Source organism: Protopterus annectens, chromosome 16.part0 (genome assembly GCF_019279795.1).
Source record: "Protopterus annectens isolate FY-2018-M chromosome 16.part0, PAN1.0, whole genome shotgun sequence".
Classification (NCBI taxonomy): domain Eukaryota; kingdom Metazoa; phylum Chordata; order Ceratodontiformes; family Protopteridae; genus Protopterus; species Protopterus annectens.
In genome coordinates, this window is record NC_056750.1 from 499,330,789 (window position 1) to 499,356,836 (window position 26,048).

Sequence of the window (26,048 nt, forward strand, 5' to 3'; positions counted from 1 at the left end):
TGGCTTAGAAATAGGACAAGGCAAGTATCATACAGCAACTGGACAGGTGAAATCCTTGCTTACAGTCAGTGTCCCACCAGGCTCTGTCCTAGGCCCTTACTTGTTTATATTGTATCCTTCAGGCCTAACTTTTTCATCTGAGGTGGTGTTTTGTCTATATGCAGGTGACCTGAAATTGGGTAAACTGATTACATTTGTTACAGATAAGGCATGTCTTCAAAATAACTTGACTAAATTGACCATTTGGAGACAGGAGAATAATATGCTGATAAATGCATCACAAACTAAGCACATGAGATTTGGAAGACATAAATTGAAAGGTGAATATTTAATACAGTGCACAGTGATTGAAACTGTAGACTCATTTAAGGACCTGGGTATATGGGTAGATTCAGCTATGAGTTTTTCTAATCATATCAACCAAATGGGTAATGATGATAGTTATAGAACTATAGGTTGTATAAAAAGCTTTATAAAGTGTAGGAAACCAAAATTAATGAAGTCATTGTTAGTTACATTAGACACAAACTTGAGTATGGAATAACAATATGGAAACCCTATAAGAAAACAAGCATGAGTAAACTGGAAAGAGTGCAGTGGAAATATACTAAGAGTATATATGGATGTGAAAATGTAAGTTATTATAAAAGATTAAAATATCTGAACTTGTACAGTGTCTCTTGATAATATCTAAGAGGAGATATTATTCAGGTATATAGGGTATTTAGAGATGACTACCTCTGGGAATGTTTGGGGTTATCAAAAAGTATTAGAGAATCATCAGACAACCTATGTAGAAGATTCTATAGGAATGATTTGTACTAATTGGTTCTCTGACAGAGTAGCTGATGCGTGGAACAGATTACCAAATTACATTAAAGCAAGTACTAGTTTAGATATTTTTAAGAACAGCCTGGACACTTATGGGAACAAATGTTTTGGTATATTGGCATGCTAGAAGGGCATTAAGGCCTGTGCTTGAAATATTTGTATGTATATAACATAAGCAGAAAGTTGTAATTCGAAGTGTAATGGCATAATGATGAGGAAGCATGGGGGTATTCAAGAAATAAGGAGAGACTGGGATTTTGGAAGCAGATCTTTAAAAACCCTTAAGGAGAATAACGGCAGCCATACATAATACTACTTTAAGAAATTAGTGTGTTAAGAAGCAAATCAACATGAGAATGGAAAAAGATTTTAGGGGAACAGCGAATAGGCAAGAGGGGGGCTGGAATTTACTGGAGGAAACTGGAAAAGGAACCAAGGTATTGGGAACAAATAACTGGAGAGGAAAGGTAATAGAATGGGAAAAGGCCAAGAATTTATTTGGACTGCAGGTATCCGGGATTGATATCAGAGTGTAGGCAAAGAGAAAAGGAATAGAGGAATCTTTAGTAAAAGACCTGACCTGGTAGAGTTTTTAGTTGAATCTAGAATGGAAGCTACCATTAAAAAAAGGGATAATTCATATGGCATATCAAGTATTATACAGTATCTATAGAAGCCAATAAAAAGTAGAAAAGATTGGGAAGAGAGATTGGATAAGCAATTCACAAGAAAACTATGGAAAGATGTGTATGGCTCTCCCAAACATGCAGCAAAGTCTAGACGATTTAGCAATTTTTTCTTGGACGTGGTTGTATAGATATTTTTATACCCCAAACAGCCTTCACTGAAATTTTCCTCAGGTAGATGCAAAATGTTGGAGATGTGATGGGGAAGCGGTAGCTGGAAACATATATTTTGGGAGCATAATGAGTTGACAGACTTTAAAAATTCAATACAGAGTACTCTGTCAGAAATATTGGGTGAGAAAATGGATATAATTAAGGAAAATATTTTTTGAGTTGAGATACAGGATCCGAATTGCCTAGATTTAGTAAGGCCTCGTTAAGTTTAATTTTGGTGGCTGCAAAAAAAAAAAAAATTAATAGAAAATGGATAGTAAAGTCTAAACCATCTGCATTTTGAAGTATTGAATGTAGCAATTGAGATAAAAGAACTGGAAATGGGATATTTGGAAAGGGTAGGAGCAAATTATATAGAAAAAAAATGGAAATTGAGGGAACAATACATGCATAATAATTTGGAGGAGGAGTTAGGTTTAAGGGAAGGCAGGAACTGAACAATGTATATAATGTCGAAGTGATAGTTTTATTAAAGAATACATGTGTTGTCTGTAACTGGGAACATATTGATATGGTTTGTTTTCTTTTACATAAATTTATGTTTGCCTGTATTATAAGGAATAGTTTAATAAAGATGTTAAAAACAGATGCAAGTAAAATCATCCTTGATTTGACTGTTTACATCTAGTCACTTCCCACTAGTCTCCTACTGCATATGTAACATTTCTGTGAGATATGGAGAGCCTGTTTAAAGGAAGGCATGTCTACACCTTGTTACAGAATGAGCAAACTGTACATCAGCACTGTGATTGGAGAACAGATGTTCTCCAGCAGGGTATTAATGTAAAAGTAATGGCCACTGAAAAATTAGTCAGCTGCTTCATGGTAGCATATCAAGCTGTCGTGGAGCTCGAACTGAAAAAAAAACCTAATGGCCACCATTAGTTTACACTCACTAAGCAGCGTTTATTAGCAAGTATAAATTAAAAACAAAATAAAGTGTCTATGTGCTGTGTGTGTCTGTGTGCATGAGAGTGAGACATTGAGCCATTATCTTACACTTGCTAAGCAGCACTTTTGCTGTTTAGTGAGTGTAAAAATAAATAAAACCGAAAACGTGTGTACGTGTGTTTGTCTGTGTGTTTGTATGCATGTGTGAAAGTAGAACAGACTTTTGTGTGTGAGCAATCCCTGGCAGCAATAGCATCAGTTAAGAGGTGGCATAATTCTTGTTTACACCTCTCAACCTCATGGCACAAGAAATCTGGACAGAACCACAAATAATGAGGGACAAATGACTCAAAATAAGGACAGATTCTAAGTTTATAAGAAAAATATTTAAAACGTTGATAGAACAGGGTTTCCATTAGCATATATTTGAAGGATATAAAGTCAAACTCCATTGGCTGTCATGTAATGCCTTCAATCTCCAGTGATTTGCCAGAAAACTGCACATTTTATGAGGATTTAACCAAACATCCAAAAATCTGGACATTCTACAAAAATCTGGACAGTTTTATTAAAAAAAAAAAAAAAAAAAGTCCGACTCTTGGTTCAAAATATCTGGCTAAATGTAAAATAAATGGGGGACAAAGGCTCAAAATAGGAACATATTTTACTTGATTATTATGATTTGTGTTGGCATGTATTTTCTGAAGAAAATAGGCTGAAAATCAAATGTATGGCATTTAATAGCTTCAATCTCCAATGACTGGCAACAAACCAAACGTTTTAGGAGTAACGGACCAAAAAATAAACTAAATGCCTGGATATTAGTGTTATATTTTGGATGTAAAATGCTTCCTCCAGCACCATTAACATATACTACAGCAAGTGTGAAACATTAGGAGGAGGAACTATTTTACATCAAAAATATATTAAAAAAATATAGTACTTAATACACAAGTAAAACAAAACAATTTTACAGAGATCCCATTCGGAGTAGGTCCTCTATGCCCCTGGAAGGGCATTAATAACACATAAACACAAACCCTATCAGGCATTATTGCTTACTTGATCAGCTCTTACTGCACAGCACTGATTGACAGCAGTGTCACATTTTTTAGACATCTGTGCAGAGAACACCTGATAGGAAGATATGAATGGGTGAATGAATTCTTAACTCTGAAACCTTACTCTTTTTTTTCACACAGAAAAAAAACACCAAGGATGCTGGTCCAATGTTCATAGGTTTGAGAAGAAAATGCACTAGGAGTGGATTTGCTGCAGCCAGTGGTAAAAGCACAAGTTCTTGCCCTGTGTGGTTGAGTACTTTTAATTAAATATTCTTTCACAGACTGTATCTCTAGCAAGGGCTGCGTATTCTTCCAAAGTTTAGAAAGCTGTGTTTGTATACCTTGCTGGATGGGATTGTGTTACCTGTAAGTTGTGGTTTCTCCTGTTAGAAAGAATAAATAAATCATATACTGCATCACAAGGAAACGCAAGAGATCTTGGACTTTGTGGGACTAGCGTCTCCTTTTTTCAAGGAAGATGCCAATTTCTTTTCACAATCAATGAAGCGTTTTGGACAAGTAATACTGTGTTATCTCTAGGCATTCCTTTCATTAAACATCTGACATGTTTTTGGGATTTGTGTTAAGCATGTTATTAGTGTCTCTGGTTAATGCAGTTTTCCTGTAGGCTATGGTTACAATGACGGAGTACTGAACTTTTCTACCATTTGATCTTGTATACATTATGCTACCGCCTGCAGTTTTTCCTTTGTATACAGTCTTAGTCAGTATATGACATGCATTTTATTTTCCAATTAATGCTGTCTGTGTAAGTTTTCAAATGTATATATACCTCTAATAAAGCTTCTGTTGAAAACCCTTCTCATCATGTTCTAGTACTATCTTGTGGCCTTGTTTTCTATTCTTGAAAGCATCATCACAAAACAAACAATGCAAAGCAGATGGCAGCTCAGATGAAAGCTTTAGGTATAATATCTCTGCTTCATAAGTTCCACTGAAGTACAGAATGGAAGCTGGGCCTCAATTTTCAGGAGTCCAGGAGAGATGTGGGTAGGAGTCTTCAAAGTGACTGACTTCCTTAGTGGTATGAACACAATGTTCCATATTCTATCTTCATAAAGTGTAAATAATCAGATGACAGTTACAGGCAAATGGTCCCCAAGTGTTTGTCGGAAATGACAGTTGTACTGCAACAAGTTGCTGCAAGGAATGGGAGAGTTTGTAAATACAAAGGCCTAAAACAGCACTGGAAATGGGTATACAAGGAAGTCTAACTGCAATGGTAGAATGCAGAGAAAATTTTGAAGCGGGGACATAAGTTAGGAAGTGGCAACAGAAGTCCAATAACATAAGCAGACATCCTCGGGATTCATTGCTTGTATTATACTGTTTTGTTTTCTTAATATTTATATCTGTTTTGAATACTTCAGATTTTTTTTATTTTAAACACTTGCATAACTGTTTATGTAACTTTATTGTAACTATTATGAGCTATAATACCTGTTTCGTACAAATCTTTCAGGAAAAAATAATTTTATCAGATGTACAACTGTATGTACAAAAGCATGCATTTGCGCATTGGGTCAGGGTGTCACTTCAACAGTGACAGCTATCTAGAACAAACGCTTACACTGCTGGGTGGCTAGCCCATATTGGCTTCAAATGTTTAAAGACCCAGTTAAATGACATCACTTGTTGTTTTGTTTTATATGTTATCAGTTCTCTAGTGGTCAAGAGAAAAAAATCAACTTCAATTGTTTCAACCTGTCTGCATTATTAACCTAGACATTTCAGAAATTTCTGTTAACATTTTTTACGTTAACAGTTGTGGTTTTACTTGTTCCACATTTAAGCTGAATTTATTGCAGGAATAAGTAACAGTAGCTTTAATGAGACATCAAAATTTCCTCTGCAAATGCAATATGCCTTTTAAAGGGAAAATTTGAGACTAAGCCCTTATAAATCACCTCCTTAGTATTTAACTATGTTGGCAGGCATAAGTATGAGGAAATTGCAGTGTTACAATGGTTTGACTAAATGGGGATAAAGTATAATATTTTGTAATTAAATAGATGGAAAATCATTTGTCAGACCTAACTACTTTGTGCAGTGCTATTGAAATTAGTTTTCTTGGAACTAAATTTTTCATAAAAAAAAAAAAAGACTTGGTTATGTTGAATATCAGAACTCTACAACTCTGATACACCATACTGGGGTGTTCAACCTGTATGATTTAGTTAAAATCAGCTCATCTCATTCATATTTTCCATCCACATATTTAGCTATGAACTGCATTATTTTTGGTGACTAAGTATACACAGCACATTAGTAACCAATGTGCATTATCTAGTTAGGTAATTAGATTCTCAGTCTAAACTGAGGACTGTAAGAAAAAATTAACTACTCTTTAATGTACTGGGCTAAACTACTTGTAAACCAGTTTTATTAACAAATTATAAGATTAATTTGAACATTACTCTCGGGCAAATGCTGGGCTGCATATTAGGCACAGAGCTGTAATTCAGTCAAAATGTTGCAGATTATGTGAAGAATAAAATGGAAATAAGTGGGAGAGAACGCTACACCTGTGAAGGTGCAGCAAAGCCCACTTGCTGAATCTTTGATTGTTCAAACATGGATTTTGAGTTAATGGAATCTTCTTTCCCTCAATATGGAGTAACATCTGGACTTATAATAGAGATCAAGACATTTAACCACTTTGAAGTTTGTAGCTCTTTTGCTGCTTTGTAAAAAAGGAAGTATAAACAAAATTATCCTGTTTACATTATAGAAAGAGGTTAAAGAGTGAACTACAAAGCAGTAATACATCTTGTACAAAGCCTGAGAAAAATAGGAGATAGGCATAAGGTTACCAATCTAAAGAAATCCAGGGATGTATGGAAAAATGCATGTGGTATCTTGTATGAAAATACTACATCAGCATAAAGGAAACTACAGGTTAGTTGAATAAGAACCATTTTTAACAAAAATTACTTGTAGGCAAGGTAATTGGTGTCCCCTGTTAACTCACACGTGCAGGTTCTATGACTTCCAAATATTACCAGGACTACCACTGGTTTTATAGATTGTTACAGATTCCCATTTCAGAGCTGAATGTTAGGACCTCAGTTCATCTCTCCTTCCTATATGTATACTCCAGACTCCACTGAATCCTTGTTCCAGTGACTTGTCCCATACTGCTCTCAGCCTGGCCTATAAAAGTGTGAGCAGATAGAGTACAAAGGATTAGTCCATATAAAATCACTTGGGTAGCAGATCTATGAGACTTTCTCTCTGATACTCTCCCTGTGGGGGGAATAAATATACCTTGTTGAAGTTTTCAAGTAGTTTATTCAGTTAAGTAGGTAGCTGGATGAGTGTTCCTGTTCTAATTACATTACATTCAGACCAGTGACAAGTGGAGTACCACAGGGTTCAGTCCTGGGTCCACTCCTGTTTGTTATCTACTTCTCTGAAGTACAAGCTAACACAGAAGGTCTTTGGTTAACGAAGTTTGCAGATGACTGCAAACTAGGAGTCATAATCGAAACTACTAACAATGTGGACATCCTACAAAAGGACCTTATTGAGACAGATGCCTGGTGTTAAAGCCATGGCCTCAAGCTCAATGCAAAAAAGGGCATTGTCATCCCTTTTGGTAAAAACTCTGTACTCATGAAGTATCACATAGGCGGTAGTCTGCTTAACACCAAAAGTGTGATGAGACCTTGGGACACAGGTGGACAGTAATCTCTCCTTTGATAATCACATCTCCACAGTTGTCAGGAAATCCTTCTATGTGACGCACCTCATCACAAAAGGTTTCTCAGCCAGGAAAAAGAGGTCATTGTTCCCCCCTACTCATCACTCAGACCCATTATAGAGTTTTTTGGTATGTACCTCACAAGACATCTACGACAGCTGGAAAGGCCGCAGAAATGCCTCACAAAGAGGATTACCAGCCTCAAACAGATGCCCTATGCAGACTGTCTCAAAAAACTCCAACTTTACTCAGTCGCATATCGTCTAATCAGAGGCAATCTCTGCCTAACATACAAAGCTATGTCAAACCCAGAGCTGTTGGACATACTCCACTTAAAGAAATCACAATCCCACTGAGTTACATGCTCTAGGGTTCAAAACCTTGCACCACAATAAACAGAACATGCTGGAGGGATAGATTCCTGTCCCAGAGACTTCCCATACTCTGGAGCAAACTACCTATTTATATCGAACAAAGCTCCTCATTAACACTCAAGAAAAATCTCGATTAGATGGGAAATAGGAAATTCACCCCGGGGATCACTTCTGTGGCTTTGCTTGACAGGGGCACAGGTAAATAATTTTCTTGGGTGGCGAAAGCCAGGGTACCTATTTGGCTAGGCTTATAGGCCCTAGGGCCAATAGCCTAGTAACTACCTATGAACCTCTGAACAGGTCAGTTATTTATAGGTAGTTAAGAGACAATGGTGGGAGGGTCCAGGGGAGGAAAATCTGGGAAATGGAAAATCAAGGAGCTAATCCCAAAGCTTAGAGGTTAGTCCCTTATTTGAATATTCATGAAAGACTTGGGAAGGTCTTAAAATATTTTATTTTTAATTTTTAAATTTTAACAAACAAAACATGACACCACACCATGAGCTATCCCTATAGAACTATATTTAAGAAAGCACTTTCACTTGAGCTTTATCAGGCCCATCTAATAGAGTGGTTGACACTCTGATCATTAAAAATGCCTGCTTTTACAAGACTACCATCAGACTGTCAGTTTCCTAACACACACAATATGATGGGCGGTGTCTGCATCATGTGGGGCTCATATTCCTTGGAGCCTATTATGAAAGCTTAATTACAGAAGTTTTTCCAGTCTATCACATGTAATATGAAATACAATATAAAAGGCTAATATCTCGTATAACAATAAGGTTGACAGTGCCTGCTTCTAAGAGAGTCATATACGCGATTACTCTGACCAGTACCCATTCTTCTTCCTACTGATGAAGATGGATCTTTCTATATACAGGGGAGGTAGTCACTTATATGTACTCTAGGTGATTCCCATTTCTGAATAATACATGCATCGAGAGAAATAGTTTACAGTGGTAATAAGTCACAGTGCTCATTTTTACAGAGCTTATGGATGTGCACAAATAGAAGGAAAAAATAAGTAAAGTTTCAGACTTCAGAACCTTTTGTATAGGGTTTCTCTGCCCATGGAATAAAAACCCACCAAGTGGTGAACTGCAGAGTATACAAAACCTTCAATAAACATAAAAGTCTCAGATCTTTGAGCGTAGCAAATTGTGTCTATGGCAAAGAATATAACAGTGTGGAGTGGTGCCCCTGGATAACCATTTTCATTGTACTGCCAATTGCAGACATTTTGTTAAATGCAGTCCATGTGACTAAAGTATCTCTACCTGGCTGCTTTGTGGTAGCTCCAGTGAAAGGTATAATGTTCCTAATCTCAGAATATGGTTTTATGATACTGCAGTCTGGAGTTTTCAAGGTTCCAGGTGGTGAAATCAGGGCTCTGCTGTTCAAATTCTTCCTGTCTTCAGGTTCCAGTTGGTGAAGTTAATACGGCTCAGTGCCTGGCTAAAGACTGGAAACTGGGAGGGATCAAGTGGAAGGGCAGTTAACCAATCTCCTGAGAGAGTGGGTGGTGCCATGGGACCCAGGGTAGGGTTAAGTAAGGTAAGAGACTGATTTAATCAGTATGGTTGTAGGCTGTCAATCAAACCCAGAGGCTAGTGTTTGGCCTCCTTTTTCTCATTCCTAACAACAAATGGAAAGCCCAAGTCCCAAATGAGTAATAGAAAAAAACATTTTCAAAGAAATGAAAGTTGCTGTTTAAGGTTGTGCACATCATGAGGTAAAAACATTTTCAAACTCTGACAGTTAGTTTAGATTTGTGTACAGCTAGAGATCATAAAACAAATGAAAAAGCAAAACAAGTAAAACAAACACAGTGGCTCGTTTCCAGTGTTACTAGGTCACCAAAATAACCATACCCTACCTCTCAACTTCTTAGTGCAAAAAATCTGGACAAAGCCTGACAAAAACGGGGGGGGACAAAGGCCCAAAAATAGGGACAGACTTTAAATATTGTTATAAACTTAGAAAGGTTATAGAGTAACAGGGTTTGTTTTAACACACATTTTCTGATGGATCTGATGTGTGAAACTCAAATGCATGTCATTATTTAGTGACTTCTTACCTCAGATCATCCCAGTGATTTGCCTGAAAACCACAAATGATATGAGAAACAGACCAAAAGTATGAGCAAAAAAATCTGGACAGTTGGGAGGTATGAACCATACCAAGGTAGATGCAGTGTTTTACGAATCTAATTTCTTGATTGGCTTTTTCATATTAACAGTAGCAATTAGAGTTAACAGTTTTGTCCAAATCCTACATTAAACAGTACAGGTGTTTTAGCTGTGTGATTTATGGTTTAATGTCCTAAGTGCAAGCATACTTTTAATGGAAATGCTTGAGTTTAGACCAGAATAGTGGTGGATGCCCAGCCTGACCTGCCATTTTCTCAAGGATGGCATTTCTGTTTCCGAGTGGACCCATGGTGAGCTTTTCCTGGAAGTGGAAACCTCCATGGTCTGGAAAATCACGGCAGTGCTTCGCTAGTTGTTTTTTGAGGATCTGGAGTCTGATGTCAGGCAAGTGGTGTGCCACTCTGATTTTTGAATTTATTCCCAGTTTTCCATACGTAAAAACAACTGCAACCATTACACTGAGCACATTTATCATGAAAGCAGTGCTGTAATTACCAGAACAAGTGTTACTGACTTTTTTTTACCATACTGGACAGACTTAGTAGTCCTTGTTGCTCATGTATTTGCAGTAAATGCAAAGAGGGGGACACAGGGGTACATTTCTCTGTTGCCCTCCTCTGGTCTAAATTTGCATACTACCCAGTCCATAATGTTCCTGGCCATCTCAAAACAAAACAAGGATGTGGTCCTATGGCTTTTTCCAGTTGTTTTTCTGTAATTACCCAGCTCTCCATCATGATTTTTCTGATTGTATTGCAATCTACTGCAAAAGTGAGTAGCCTGCTTCTTTTTGTTTTGTCTCCCTGTGGATCCTGGTGTTGGTTTCTACTGAGCTCTAGGAGTCTGTTGCAGGTGAAGTCCCTCAAAATGGGGTCCTCTACCTCTTTTAAAGTTCTGATGGGATTGAGGATGGTATTCAGTAATCTATTGCTGTACCCCATAGCCAGGAAGTCTTGGTATAGGCTGATTAGATTTGTGACAGAATCTCTTAAGTTCTTTGGAGACGCATGCAATTTTCATCTCCTGAGATTTTATGACATTTGTCTACATGATCTAGGGATGCATGTTTTACTGTGCCTCAGCATATTAACCCTTGGTGTTCTGAACAGGTTTTTGGAAAGGCATTTGTTTTCACCTCCCTTGGATATGGTTATGTCTAAAAAGCTGACCGAGGTCTTGCTGTGAAAGGTCATGAATCTCATGAAGCTAGTAGAATTACTGATACAGTTGTAAAAGTCATTCAGTGCGAGTTTATCCCCCTCCAAGATGATAGATTCCATCCATGAAATGGCGATAGCATTTCATTGATGCAAATTAGCAGTTTGATGCACTGCCTCTTCCAATTTTTCAAGTGCCACACTGGCCAGGCTTGGGGCCATGGCTACTCCCATAGCTATTCCAGTAGTCCGCTTATAAAACCTGTTAAACATGAAGTAGTTATTCTTCAGGGTTATATCTAATAACTTTCCTAGAACTTCTTGCCCTCCTGGTAGTACATTCCTGTTCTTTCCCTATATCTCTGTTATAGCTTGAATACAGTAGCTGCGTGGAAGCACTGTATAAAGTGCGTCCACATCTGTTGTGGCCGGGATTGTGGAATTGCTGACAAGAATGTCTCTAATTTTACCAAGAAAATCTGTTTTCATTGCATATTAAATTTGAAAGCATACAATTCTCATCCATCTGGCTTTGCACATCCACAGCTTGAGCTATGTAGTCAACATCTGTCTTTTTCTTAGAGTAATGTTATTCAATCCTTCCATGTTCAGTTTTGATTTCTTCCTTTCCACACCTGCCTCTTGCCTCATTTTTTTACCTTCCATTTTGGAAAAATGCCTTTTTCTGTAGTCTGAATGTTTTCTGATAGAAAAATGTTATCATTCCCTGGAATTTGTACATAAATCAGTGTCCTTTTTAGTATGTTTTCTCTTTACTTTACAGATATTAATCAGTTTCTTTTTCTTCCTTGTTATTTGTTAATTTCTTCCTTCCTTTTTTTTGTTTCCTTCTAAACTTTACAAATCCTCAGATTGCTGAATACTTGCATTCAGAATTCTAAAGTTGTCAAGGGCATCGTCTTGTTTCACAGGGGTTGAATGATCTTTACAGACCTTAGAGACATTTCCTAAATGTGTTCTATTTGCTCTTTGCCTAACATTATTTATCTCATCCATCCACTGTTAATATGTGTAACAACAGTTTTCCAATCTGTGCCAACTGGACAAGTACAATTATTGTCAGTAAGCCTAGATTTACTTCTAATAATGGTAAGTAAATCATCCAACTTTTTACATGAGGAACACAGATCACCACTGTTATCCGGTGTTACCTTTATGCATAGCATTTAGTATACTGTACAAGATACTTGTGCTTTAGCGAATCATTAATGGCATATTAATTTAAGGAATCCATATTCCGCTTCAAACAAAATATTATAAAAGAAAAGGGTAATCAAAATCAGTAACCACAAAATTCAGAGAACTTAAACCAACTTCTGTGACAAAAATCACACAAGCAGTATGCAACTAAATACTAAAGTACAGTAAAATTGTTCTGAACATACACATTCTGAAAGACGCAAGCTATAATTCCTCTGTCTCTTGCAAAAGCACCTAGTAGCTTCTGCTCACTATCGCTTGCAGTCACACTTCTTTTTAACACTAAAGATCAATAAATCACAAAGGATTGTTTAGATATGCTCTGGATTGTCCCCTCTGAAGTCTGTGTGACTTTATAGCGGATGATGCCCCTTGGGATGGTTAGAGCTTGCCTGCCTGAAACCTATCCCTTTCTAACAACCAACAGTGAAAATGTAAAACAAAATATAAATCAAAGTAAATCTTCTCGTCTGCAAGCTATCCCTTCCTTCCTCCAAACAGTGAAAAACAGTGATAAAAATAAGATATAAATTCAAATAAAACTTCTCTTACCAGTCAACTACACAGTAAATCGTAAACTAAGATAGGATTGTTTAGACAAGCTCTCAATACATTTGATGATGTGGTAGTTGCTAAGAACAAAATATGAATGATGGAATATTCTGGTTTGTCTGGATGTTTAAAGAGAATAGGAATGACCTTGAATAAAAGTAAGAGTTTAGGTGATGTGGTGAAAACTGGGGTGTGTATTTTTCAATTAATGTGTCTGCTAGCAATAAAATGTGGGAAAATTATGTAGTTATGAAGTTATGATGCAATGGGGAGGGTCTGATAAAAGAAATATATCTTCTTTGGAGGACATATAGATAAGCATTCAGAAAAAAAGGCTTATCTGGTGAATTATTTATTAAAGGGAAAATAGCATACATGTCAAATGTTTATATGATCCCAGAAAAATATGAAAATTAAATTATACCTTTGGTGTTTTCTGTCATGGGGTTCAAGAATAAACCTAGTGGAAAGAGGTGTGTTGTGCATGATTGAAGATGAAGGGGGATTAGGGTTACCAGATCAGTTGTTTGTTATGCTTCTTTAAACTTGTATAGAGTATTAAAGTGGATAAAGAAAGAGAATGAGAAATTAGCGTGACTGCATAAATACAACTACACAACATCCTAAGGAAATGACTGAGAATAATAGAGAAAAATATGTAAATGAAATAAAAATATCAAGAAAAAAATACTAACATGGAAAATTTTTGATGATAGAGAGAAAGAAAGAAGGATGTGCTATAATGTGATAAAATAATGTGTAAAATCCATGGGAAAATTTACCAGAAGAAATGACTAAAGCCAGTAAAGTAAGGAAAAAGTAATGTGCCAAGTTAGTAGTATGTCAGGATTTCCTATGGAGATGGACAATAAATAGGTTACCAATAAAGGGAAATATGGCATATAAAAAGAAACTTGATACAGTGTGTTTATTTTGTGGGGGGAAGAGAACAGAGCATGCTGTTTTGAAATGTAAAAGAATGGTAACTCTGAAAAAGGTTGTGTAAAGAACTTTTTTGAGAATGTTAGACAATTTAGATATAATTATGTATGGATATAAGAAAGAATGTGAGATGGATATATAAGAATTTATTTTATGTAATATGGGTTATTTGGAATGAAAGAGCAAATGAAATTTTGTTTAATGGGAAATGGATTTTGTCATACATTGTACAACATTAGATTATGGTTGTGAAAGGTGTGCGGATCAATAATGGAAGCATAACAATGAGGATATAAGAAAAAATGATAAATGGTAATAAAAAGAAATGTGTGTGTATTCATATTTAATGCATACGTGTGTGCCTGTAAATATGTACATTTTTAAGTATATAAATGCTTTTTATGCTGTTAAATTAGGGACCCCTACTCTTTGGAGGAGAGGAAGTGTAGCACTGTCTGGAGCTGCTAGGTGCTGCAGCAGGGCTGCTACTTCATTTCTGAGAATCCAGCAATGTAGGAGACTGCAGCAGAGCTGGAGGGTGGAGCAAGAGAAAACATACTGAAGGATGGAGATGGATACGAAATAACTTGCAGAGCTGGAAATGGAGGACTAGAGAGAAGTGCTGAACCAGAGAGAGCCAAAGGAAGGAGAAAAAACTAGGTGACATGGTGGGAGTGTGTGTTACAGGAAGAAAAAATAGAGGTTAAAAACTCAAACTGGTGGTAAGGGAAAATAATGGTGGTATTATTGACTGGTGGAGTAGCCAGTTTTCAGGGTTTACATTTACAACAGGAGTTTTTTGTTTTGAGATTGACAACACAAACAACTGTTAGTGAATGGAAAACAATGGAGGTAGTCTCAGCTGGTGGGTAGCTAATTTTAAGGGTTTACCTCTGCAGCAAGTTTTTTTTGTTACAAGAATGAAATTATGCAGGTGCTGCAAGGCAAGGGGAGAAAGAAAATGGAACTGAGAGGAGAGACAGTTGCAGTTTCTCAACAGCTACAGAAGATGACCATTGGTAAGAGCAGGTATGACATTATGGATAGTATTATTTTGCCACTAACAGTTATTAAATACCAAGAGCATTAATTGATTTGAGGGCTGAACATTGTTGTGAAGTGATATTTGAATGCTTTAACTTGCTGGAAGAGTTTGAGACTGAAAAAAGAAATGCAGTCACACCATGGAAAGACCATTTCAGAGCTTGAGACTATAGCTAAAAAAAGAAAATAAATTTGCATTTTAGGACTTGAGATATGGGTTAGCATGAGTTAAAACAGTTTTTTCTTTCACTGAATAGTAAAGAAAATGAAATAAAAAAAATGTGATGAAAGAAATGTGCAGACTGGGGGTTGGGAAGTGTAGGAAACAATGGATGTTAAGGGTGAGAAATTAAACATATTTCAAATACAATAATTGTGAATGGTATAAGAAGATTTGTAAGGTACTGGGATCAACCCAAAGCATGCTATTACTGTGGGGATGAGAGTCCTTTAGTACACAATTGTAACAAATGAAGGTGTGGCCAATAGAGGGAGAGGGGACATACAGTCAAAAAGTGTAAGCCATTTTGTAGAAAATGAAAAGAATTTGGGTACTTCTGGTCTGACTGTCCAATATTAGAAGAAGAAAGCTCAGAAGAAATACATACAGTAGAAATACTATTACAAAAAATGGTGAGAGGGGAGGGGAATAGTAAAGAAAGGTTCAGCAATGAAGAGATACTTAGAAAAGAAATAGCCATTCAAAGCGAGGTTGTTAATACACAGGAAGAGAACAGATTTGCAATTTTAGAAAGTGAAGAAGAGGGAGACATTTGGACAGGAACAAGATAGTGAAAAATCAGTGGGTGAGATACTTAGGAGTAGGACAATAAAATATGACCAGGAAGTAAAACATTTAAGAAAGGAAAAGGACGATATAGGAATTTTAGCATTTAATATAAGTAGCATTAGAAATTATGCAAGAGGTTTAGTGGTGGTAAAATGGTGTAAAAAAAAAAATAACAATGGATTTTTTTGCCTACTAGATTCCAGATGTAGCAAAAAAGAAAAAAATAAGAATGCAGGTAGTATTAGGTGGATAAATTGGTTGGTAGGAAATTAGATGTTTTGAAATAGGAATTCTTATAAAAATGAAGAAATACTAATTTCAGAAGTAACAGTAGTGCCAGGAAGGGTAATTATATGCGATATAAGAATTAAGTAAAACTGTATAGCACTAATAGTGATTTATGCATATATATATTGAGTGAAAACAGTCGTTTGAAGAAATCAAAAAAAGTGTTGGTAAATAAGCCAAACATCAGTAGTAATGGTAGGAGATTTTAAATGTAATCTGTGGAAAGAAAATAACACAGGATATTAAGATGTTAATTGATTTAATAACGTGGAGATTTAAAAGTAGGAAGGAATGGAGAATGGACATATAAAAGGGTGATTTAAGACTGAAATTGATTATATGATTTATTCACAAGACCTGAAAGAAATATAAGGGTATAGGTGATGGAGTTTTCAGATCCTAGAGCACTATGAGGAGAAATAGGGGAAGACAGCATGATAATAGAGGGAAAAGAGATATCGATTAACAGATTTTAAAAAGGAGGAGGAAATGGCAAGATAAATATTATGGATAGATCATGTGACAGAGACACTCTTTTATAAAAATTGGAAAGTGTTGGAGTATATAACCAGAAGTATAAAAAATATATATTTGGAACTGGAAAGAATAATAAAAAAAAGAAAAACAATGAAATATAAAGAAATGCTTTGGTATTATGGGAAATAAAAAAGTGACAAAATAAGGGAAAATAGAAAACAGATATATAAAAAGCAGAGAGAAAAAGTAAAAATGGAAAAAGAAAAATGGTGTTACACATCCAAAGATTTTTTTTCTGAAAGGAATGAAAGGGGATATTCCTCTAATTTAGGGAAAGAAGTAAAATTAGAGAAGGATGGATGCGATCTCAGATGGCAAATATAAAATACAAACAAGAAGATATTATGTAGAGATAATATATGAAAGAGGAAATGGATGGGCAAGAAGAATGGAAAGTGAAAAATATCTTAAAGTAAGGATTTTGTTTAGAAAATGATAGGACAATAGAATAAATACAGTAGGTGATAAAAGAAGGTAAGACTGAATCAGTGCCAGGATTAATGGCATTTTTTAATATTAAAAGAATGGATGAAGGAAGGAATAATGGAAGAAGACATCTGTGGTGAAGTGAGAACATCTATACGGAAAAAGTATGAAAGAAAAGATATAAAGAATTGGAGGCCCATAACAATAGGGAATACGGACTATAAAATATTTATGAAACTGCTACATAAAAAGGATGGAGAATGTATTGGATGAGGTAGGGAGAAGAGATTTATGGTATAAAAGGAACAGAGGTGAAAAAAATGTTATAGTGAAGGAACTAGTACAGATGATATTAAAAGAAAATAAACAAGAAAGACTGATGGACAATGTGGAAATCTTTGGAAGCATATGACAGAAGAACCAACTAATAAAGGAATGTTATTAAAATTAATGGGTGCAAGTTATGATAAGTGGGTTAATGAAAAAAAAGTAAGAGAGGAGTGAAACAGGGATGCCTGGTAGTTTATTTGCATTAGTAATAAATGTAGTAGTACAGAAAATGTATGTATGAAATGAGGGAGACAATGTGAAATGGAAGGAAATGTTATATTAGCAGTATGTATTACCTATGCAGATGATTTTATTTTAATAATAATGTTAGTGAGGTTGTAATAAATATGAAATAGGTATTAAAGCCAGCCTGCGGTTAAAGTGCAAGGGGTTTTGTGAGAGAGAAAAAAAAGATAAATGGAATATATTGCACAAGAAGTGAAGTTAAGATCTTCTGAGTGACACTTGGTGAGTATAAAAGTGTAATAAATCAATGGAGAGAAATTCTGAAACAAAAATGTTAGCTTGGTGGAAAAGTTTTTACTTATTTCAGAAAAAAGATTTGTATACTGAATACTTATTGGTGGGAATATATATGTTTCCCACTCACGGAAAATTAATTTTTAGAGGTTTTTTTTAAGCTTATTTTGGGTCATAAGGCTGATTCTGGTGAGAAGAGGGATAATTTATAATAATAATAATAATAGTAGTAGTAGTAATAATGAAAGAAGGTGTCTTGATTTAAATAAAATCCAATGGTAGACTTGGCATCTATTCATTTATTTTGGGTAAGGAGAAATGTAAAAGATAGACAAAGAAATGATAGATGAGGTGCTATGTAAAAATATAAAAGTATATGGGAAGAAGAAAAAAGCATGGAAAAGAAAGAAAGGACAGCACAGAAGAAAAACAGTATGACAGAAAATGAAATTAAGAGAGTTAAAAGTAAGTGGAGTTGATGGGACAAGAAAATAATGGTATAATATGACTTTAGATTTTTTTTGTCTACCCATGGAAGGAATTTATTTATTGACATTTGATTATCAGGAACATTGGACTGGGTAGGAGCCCACTTTCAGCTGAGGCCTGGGAAGAAAAGCTCCAAAGTACTGCAAAACATTTTAAGAACAATAACTTTATAGTCACTAAAAATAACATAACAAAACAAATTCAGTTTAAATAATTATACTAAATTAGACATAATATGAAAATGCTGGTTAAGAATAGGTACAAGTTATATGGCAATGATTTAATAGATACATTTTAGGCAGTTTATAGAGCAATTAAAGGTAAGTTAGTATAATACAAACAGTAATTGCATTGTGAAGTATGAGAAAAGCAGGATTGTAGGTGATATACTTAGACAGAAATCCATGGGAGATAAATTGATAGAAATGAGGAAGTGACTGAGGATGGAAGAGTAAGGAGATGTAAGGTATGAATAGGTATATGTTCACATTTAGGGATCTAGTTTATCCTGATGTTGAGCAAGAAGAGAGAGACGGCTTTTGGTTAGGAAGTTTTTCAGAATGATTTTGAAGGATGGGAGGGAGGGTATTGACCAAATGGATAGAAATAAGGAGTTCCAAGCCTTAACAATATAGTATAAGTACAAACAATACTCAGCAGATTGGATAGGTTTGTGGATAGACAGATGTTTTTGGTAATTGGATGGTAATGACCGACTAGGAACATAGTTGTGTAGAATGTTATTTAGTGCTGGACAAGCAGGTGGATTATGGATAATTTTATAGTTAGAAATCGGCTGCATACATGTTTGATGGAGTAGTCCTAACAAATGTAGGCATTTTAGTGTTATACTTTGGTGGGTTCTGAAAGGGTTATATGCAGCAACTTTGTTATAGCATTGTTCATGTTTTGATTTTTGTGATACCTAAGGGTTGATAAGGATGGGAAGAGCATAAAGAAGTGTGGGGAGGATATAAGTAATAAGTGTAGTTTTAGTAGCATTGGTGAGAATGTTTTTGGATCTATAAAGCATCCCTAGTTTTTGCAATTTTGTATAAACAGGTCACATTTAGGATTATCATTCACTATCATCCCTAATAATTTGGTATGAGAAGTGACTTCAATGGATGTATTATCGAGAGAGACAGAACTTAATTTTTTTATATGGATTTAGGGAAAAAAGTAGTAGTTTGTTTTTTCTAGGGTTGATCACAAGTTGTGAGTTAGTGCCATGTTGCAGTGAACGCTTCAGAAGTAATTTTTTGTAGGTGTACCATGTTGTCAGATGTGCAAATGAGCATGGATTCATCTGCATACTGTTTTAGGATGGCCTGTTGTGTGGATGTGTGGAGGATGTTGGTGAGAATGTTAAAGAGGAGGGGACTAAGAATGGGCTTGTGGTACATGGATGGTGACTGGGAGATTTAGAGAGAGGGTGGAGTGTCATTTTACTAATGGATAGATAGCTTTTGAACCATAAAAGTGTGATCTTAGAGAGACATAATGAAGCCATCTGAATTAGACGTTTGCTGCAACAAACTGTCGGAGGGTTTAGACAAATCTAGAAAAAGAGGAGACTAGTTTGACATTATCTACAGCTTTGACAGTATCTGTATAGGTTAGAAGTGCAGTGTTGGCACTATGAGAAGGATGGTAGCCATGCTGTGTGGCAGATAGAATTCTTGCAGAGATAATTTAGCAATTGTTTTTGAATACATTTTTCAAGTATTTTGGAAAGATGTGATACAATCGCTATGAGTCTGTTTGTAATGTCTGTTAACTTTCCTCCTTTGTGCAGACGGATATTGTGTGACCTTTTCTAGAGAGAGAGAATGGTGAGATTCCTGGATTAACTTACAAGGATTGAGGCAGGGTAGGCAATGCTACTGACTGCTAGTTTAAGGTACTTGCTTGGAAGGTCATCAGCTGAAGTAGAGCAGGGTTTGATTTTGAGTGCTTTTATTTAGGATGTGAGCACAGATTTGAAGGTGCAAGTGGATGTGGTGATGTATGGCTGCTAGGCAGGGCTAGGATTAGATGTTTGGGAATTCTCGGTTAGAGATGCTGTATCTATGAAATAGGAGTTTGAATTGTATTGCAGTTTTAAGTGAGGAGTTACTGGGAGAGGGATTAGGGTTGAATTTATTGCTAGGATGCAATATTTCCTTAATGGCTGTCCAGAATGTTTTAGGGTTTTATTTACTAGTATTCTGCAAGTTGCTACAGTATGGGCTTTTGTCTTCATTAATTTGCTTTTTAGTACAATTGTGAAGCATTCTGACTTTTTAAGACATTGTGGTGTTTTATATTTTTGCAATTATTTTCATGATTTTTCTCTCTCATGCATTAACATTACACTCTCTTTTTGGATAGCCAAATTCCATTATTTGTTTTTTAGTGGCTTCCTTCTAAGAAATGCAAGGCTATTTAGGATGTTCAGGAAAATTGCGTGGAATTCATTTACAGCTTCATCTAAGGAGGGGATTTTCAGGAACATCCAGTAAATAGATGATAGGTTAGTAATGAACATTTCTGTGTTAAACTTGGAAAGGCTGCATATCTTATAAACTTGCTGTTTAAGTGGATGTGTGAGATGCCTGGTTGTATAGAATGGGAGATGATCACTGAGACAGTCAGGCATTGTACCTGAGATGCTGCATTTGCTAGGGTCTGATACTAGGATCCACCCTAATAGGAAATTTGATATCTTGCTATAATGTGTTGGGCTATTAATTAGTTGTGTGAAACTAAATAAGTTTGTATTAGAAAACATGAAATTCCTAGCATGCATGCTTTGAGGTTGCTTCTTGGCCCACACAAATACTACTTAAAACCAAAAAATCCCCTGAAGTGGGGGGTGTTTCAACCCCCACACCCATGCTTAAATCCAATAATCCTGATCATTTGAAAAAGGGAGGGGGGTTATAGGGGGAAAATCTTCACAGGCTGTTATGGCCTACACCCACCAGAATGGATCCATGCTCTTCCCTTCATCTTTTAATGATCAGATTCACTCAGCTACTATGTCCTTGTGTAAATACCAATGCCACAGCCTTCCCTTAAAAAAAAGAGAGAGTTACAAACTAAACATATTGCAACCCAACTCATTTAGATAAAAACCATCAGGCAATTAAACATTTGGGTCTAGAAAATGAGGCTTGGTATGTTCAGTTACAATAAACAGCAGTATATGAAGGAGATGGGGAAAACTGTCATATTGTTGTACAGGCTGAATCCAGGGAAGACCCAGAGTGTTTGAAATGCAAATTCAGGGAAATGTGCACCCCCCAGACAAATGTTGCATTAGTGAGGCGTTTCTTTTACACAAGAGATCAAAAGCCAGGAGAAACCTTTGCAGCTTGAATTACTGACCTGAGAAACAAAGCTAAATTGTGTAGGTTTGGTGACGTAAAAGATGAGTTAATAAAGGGACAGGCTTGTGTGTGGTATTAATAGTGCTGCAATAAGGAAGATTTTGCTTTATGACCGTGATTTAATGCTGAGCAAAGCTATTGAGATTTGTCAAATCCATGAAGTTACAGAAAGATGCACAGGTATGCTTGCAAGTGATAAGAGCATGGTTTCAGTAGGCTCCAGAGCAAATTTACACAGAATGCAACACGTGGCTAGCAGGAGCAGGCCTAAGCTCATGGCAGCTGTAAGCCCTGCAAATGTGGCAGGTAAAACCTGTAATTTTCCAACAAATTCTAAGACTAGTTCAGTGAAAAGGACATCATCAGTGCAGTACAAGGGTGATTCAGCAAAACCCAAATCAAGCTTTAATGTTAAATGTCACAATTATGGTGCCAATCATAAGTCTAAAAGAGAAAATTGCTTAGCATTTTGTCGGCAATGCCATAAGTGTAAAAAAAATGGAACCATTTTCAAATGTTTTGCAAATCAAGTAACACTCGCATAGTAATAAAAAGGGTAACATAAAAAAAGCAAGTTGATCATATAGAGAGCTACAACTCTACTTTCCACATTCTCTGTAGATGGTGCATCAGTAATTGGTGAAAAGGTTGATGCAGTAGATTTGTTGGCAAAGAACTAAGTGTTTGATCCTGTCCAGATCAATGGCAAATCCACCAAGCTCAAAGTAGACATTGGTTCTAAGTGTAATGTTATGTCAGCAGGCACATTTGCTAAGGTGAGAGCTAGTGAGCAACTTAATGTGGCCAGTTGTGCGAAACTTGTTGATTATGGAAGTGAAGAAATTCAAACTGAAGGCTCAGTAGTGCTTTCTTGTTATTTGGCTAGTAACTGCTACAGCTTACTATTCTGTGTAGTCTAAAGACCTGTGCAGTCATTAGTGGATCTCTGAGGCAGTTTGAGAATGAATCTGCTTTCCTTTACCTGTTCATCATATAGGCACATGCCTCAGTTCCAATTTTACTGAAGCTATTTTCTCAGAGTATGCTGATGTTTTTGATGCCAAGTTAGGCAAACGTCCAGTTCTGTATTCTATGAAGTTCAACCCAGATGTCAGTCCAGTGGTCAGACCAGCAAGAAAAGTTTTGATAGCTATGCAGGATAAAGTCAAAGCTCAGTTGGATAAAATGGTGCAGCAAGGTGCAATTTGTCCAATCACAGAACCAACTGAATGGGTGTCATTAATGGCAGCAGCCCACAAAAAAGGCACAGACTAAATCAGAATATGCATTGACCCAAGAGATTTGAACAAAGCATTAGAGACTGCATCATCCTATGCATACATTCAAGGAAGTCACAGCCTTAATACCGAATGCCACTGTTTTTTCTGTTTTAGATGGAAAAAGTTCATTTTGGCAAGTGTTGCTTGATCACAAATCTTCTCTACTGACTACTTTCAGTAACCCATTTGCAAAGATATCGATTTCTTAGGATGTCATTTAGAATAAATTCTGCAAATGAAGTCTTTCAGCGTGCAATGAAGCAAATTTTTTTTCAGGTTATCCTTGTACCATAATAGTAGATGATTTATTGGTTGGAGGCAGTGGTGAAGCAGAGTATGGCAGAATCCTTAGGAAAGTTCTAGATAGAGCATGTGAAGTGCCCTTGAAGCTCAATTGTCTGAAGTGCAAAGTCAGACTACCAGACGTTACATATATAGGTCATTTATTTACTAGCACTGGCTTGCGACCAGACCCGTCCAAGCAAGTAGCCATTCTTGAGATGCCAGCACTGGAGAATGTTCAAACTCTACAGCGTTTTCTTGTTATGGTCAACTATTTAAACAAGTTTATACCAGGCTTCAGTGAGTTGATAGTGGCTTTGAGAGATCTAATGTGCAAAATGTTACAAGGTCTTAGCTGGAACAGCACCAGAGAGCATTCAAAGACCTTGAGCAGAAAAGTTCCACCCCCACCTACATTAAGATACTATGATGTCAATAAATCAGTAACTCTTTCTTGTGATGCTTCAAAATTTGTTCTTGGTGCAGGTATTCCTCAAGAGGGCAAACCAGTAGCCTATGCATCTAGAACTCTTACCCAAACTGAAATGCAGTATGCTCAAATTGAGAAATAACATTTGGCAATAGTATTTGCATGTTCAAAGTTTCATGATTATATTTATGTTCGAGCTATTCAGATTGAAACTGATCACCAACCTTTAGTCACTATTTATTTTAAAGAAGCCTATGCATTCAGCTCCAGAAAAATTACAAAGAATGATGCTCGGATTGCAAAAGTACAACTTCAAAATGTCTACACAAAAGGCAAACTTATTTATCTGGCTGATAGCTTATTCAGATCACCCAGAAATACAATGGAACACCTTAATGCAGAGAATTTTGACTTTGATGTCATGGAAGTGAGAAATTTTTCTACCAAGGGACTTGAGCTGAGAGATCATGTCAAGACTGATCCAGTTTTGCAGAAGCTCATTCACTATATTTATGTTGGATGGCCATCAAAGCAATCTAGTGTACGACCTGATTTGCAAACTTATTCTCCTTACAGAGATGAAATGTTGATGGAATATGGCATTATTTTCAAAGGTCCTAAAATTGTTGTTCCTGCTTCTTTACAACATGAATACATCCAGATTTTGCAGTGTGGTCACTTGGGTTCCGAATCTGCCAAAAAGTAGGATGAGATGACTAGTATTTTGGCCTTCTGTAGCAAAAGATATTGATAGAGTACTTTCTTCTTGTTCAGTATGCAATACTGCTAAACTGCATTTGCAAAAAGAACCACTTCAGCTAAGTCAAGTTCCTGAACTACCTTAGTCAACAGTAGCAATTGATATATTTGAGTGGAACAATCAGCATTATTTAGTGTTGGTAGACTCTTATTCGAACTAATTTGAGATCAGTTTACTACCTAACCTAAAGTCCACTGCTGTTGTCACCACACTGAAATGTCCATGGTAGTCCACACAGTTATTTCTAGGTTCATAGGTAGGTACTAGGCTATCCGCTAGTTATAAGCCTAGCCAGAATGTGTTGGCTTTCACCGCCCCCTTTGATTAGTTCCCTGTGCCTCTGTCCAGCAGAGCCACTGAAGTGATCCCTGGGGTAAACTTTATTTCCCATCCACTTGTCAAGGTTTCTTTTGAAGAGTGTTAATGAGAAGCTCTGCCTAATGTAGATTAAAATCTTGTTCCAAAGCATGGGAAGTCTCTGAGACAGGAATATAGCCCTCCAGCATGTCCTATTTATTGCTGTGGTGAGGTTTAGATTCCTAGACCGTGTGGCCCGAGGGGATAAGGCTTTCTTTAGGTGGAGCATGTCTATCAATTCTGGGTGGGACATGGCCTTGTAAGTCAGGCAGAGATCACCTCTAAGTAGGCTGTATGCAACCTTAGTACAGCTGGAGTTTCTTCACTCGAGCTGCATAGGGCATCTGTTCGAGGCCAGTGATCCTCTTAGTGAGGTACTTCTGTGGTCTTTCCAGCTGTTGCAGTTGTCCTGCAAGGTACATCTCAAATGGGGTGTTGTGCTCTGATGGGTTAGATGAGTGATGAGTAGAGAGCCACAATGACCTCTCTTGATCTGGATGCGAACCCTTTTTTGATTAGGTGGGCCATGTAGAAGGATTTTTCTAACCATTTTGGCAATGTGATTATCAAAGGAGAGACTACTATCTACTTGTGTCCCCAGATCCCTTATGTCTTACATATTTAGGGGACTACCACCTATGTGGTAGTTTGTGGGTACTTTTTCCAAAGGGGATGACTATGCACTTTTTGGCATTTAGTTTGAGGCCATGATTTTGACTCCAGGTATCGGTCTCAGTGAGAACCTTTTGGAGGATGTCTTTGTCAGCTGGAGAGTCAGTTATAGCCCCTAGTTAGCAGTCATCTGCAAACTTGGTCAGCCATAGTCCTCCTGTGCTTGCCTGTACCTCTGACAAGTATATGACGGACAGGAGGGGTCCTAGGACTGAGCCCTGGGGAATGCCACTTGTAACTGGTTTAGAGTTGGACGTAGCTCCCACAATGCTCACCGTGTGGGTTCTGTCTGTGAGCCAGTTGGCAACCCATCTTGTGATGTAGGGGTTTATGTTCAGGCTGGTGAGCTTGTCTATAATACCAGAAGGGGGAATGGTGCTGAAGGCCTTTGTGAGGTCTTGGTAGGCTGTGTGTACCACCTTTCCCTCGTCTATAGCCTTGGTAACTGTCTCAAAGAAGTCCACCAGGTTTAGGCGGCATGATCTGCCCTTAAAGCCAAACTGGGTAGGGTCCATTGTTTGGAGGTTCCCAATGTCTCTGTTAATGAGTTTCATGATGATGCACTCCATAGCCTTGCAGACGAAGCTAGTCAGGCTTATAGGGCGATAGTTCCCAGGGTCTGTTGTGGCTGTCCCTTTGTGGAGCAGAATAACCATTGCTATGCACCACTCTATGGGTATGTAGCCTGTAGAGAGGCTGAGTTTGAATAGTTTGTTTAGGTGAGGGGTTAGTTCATC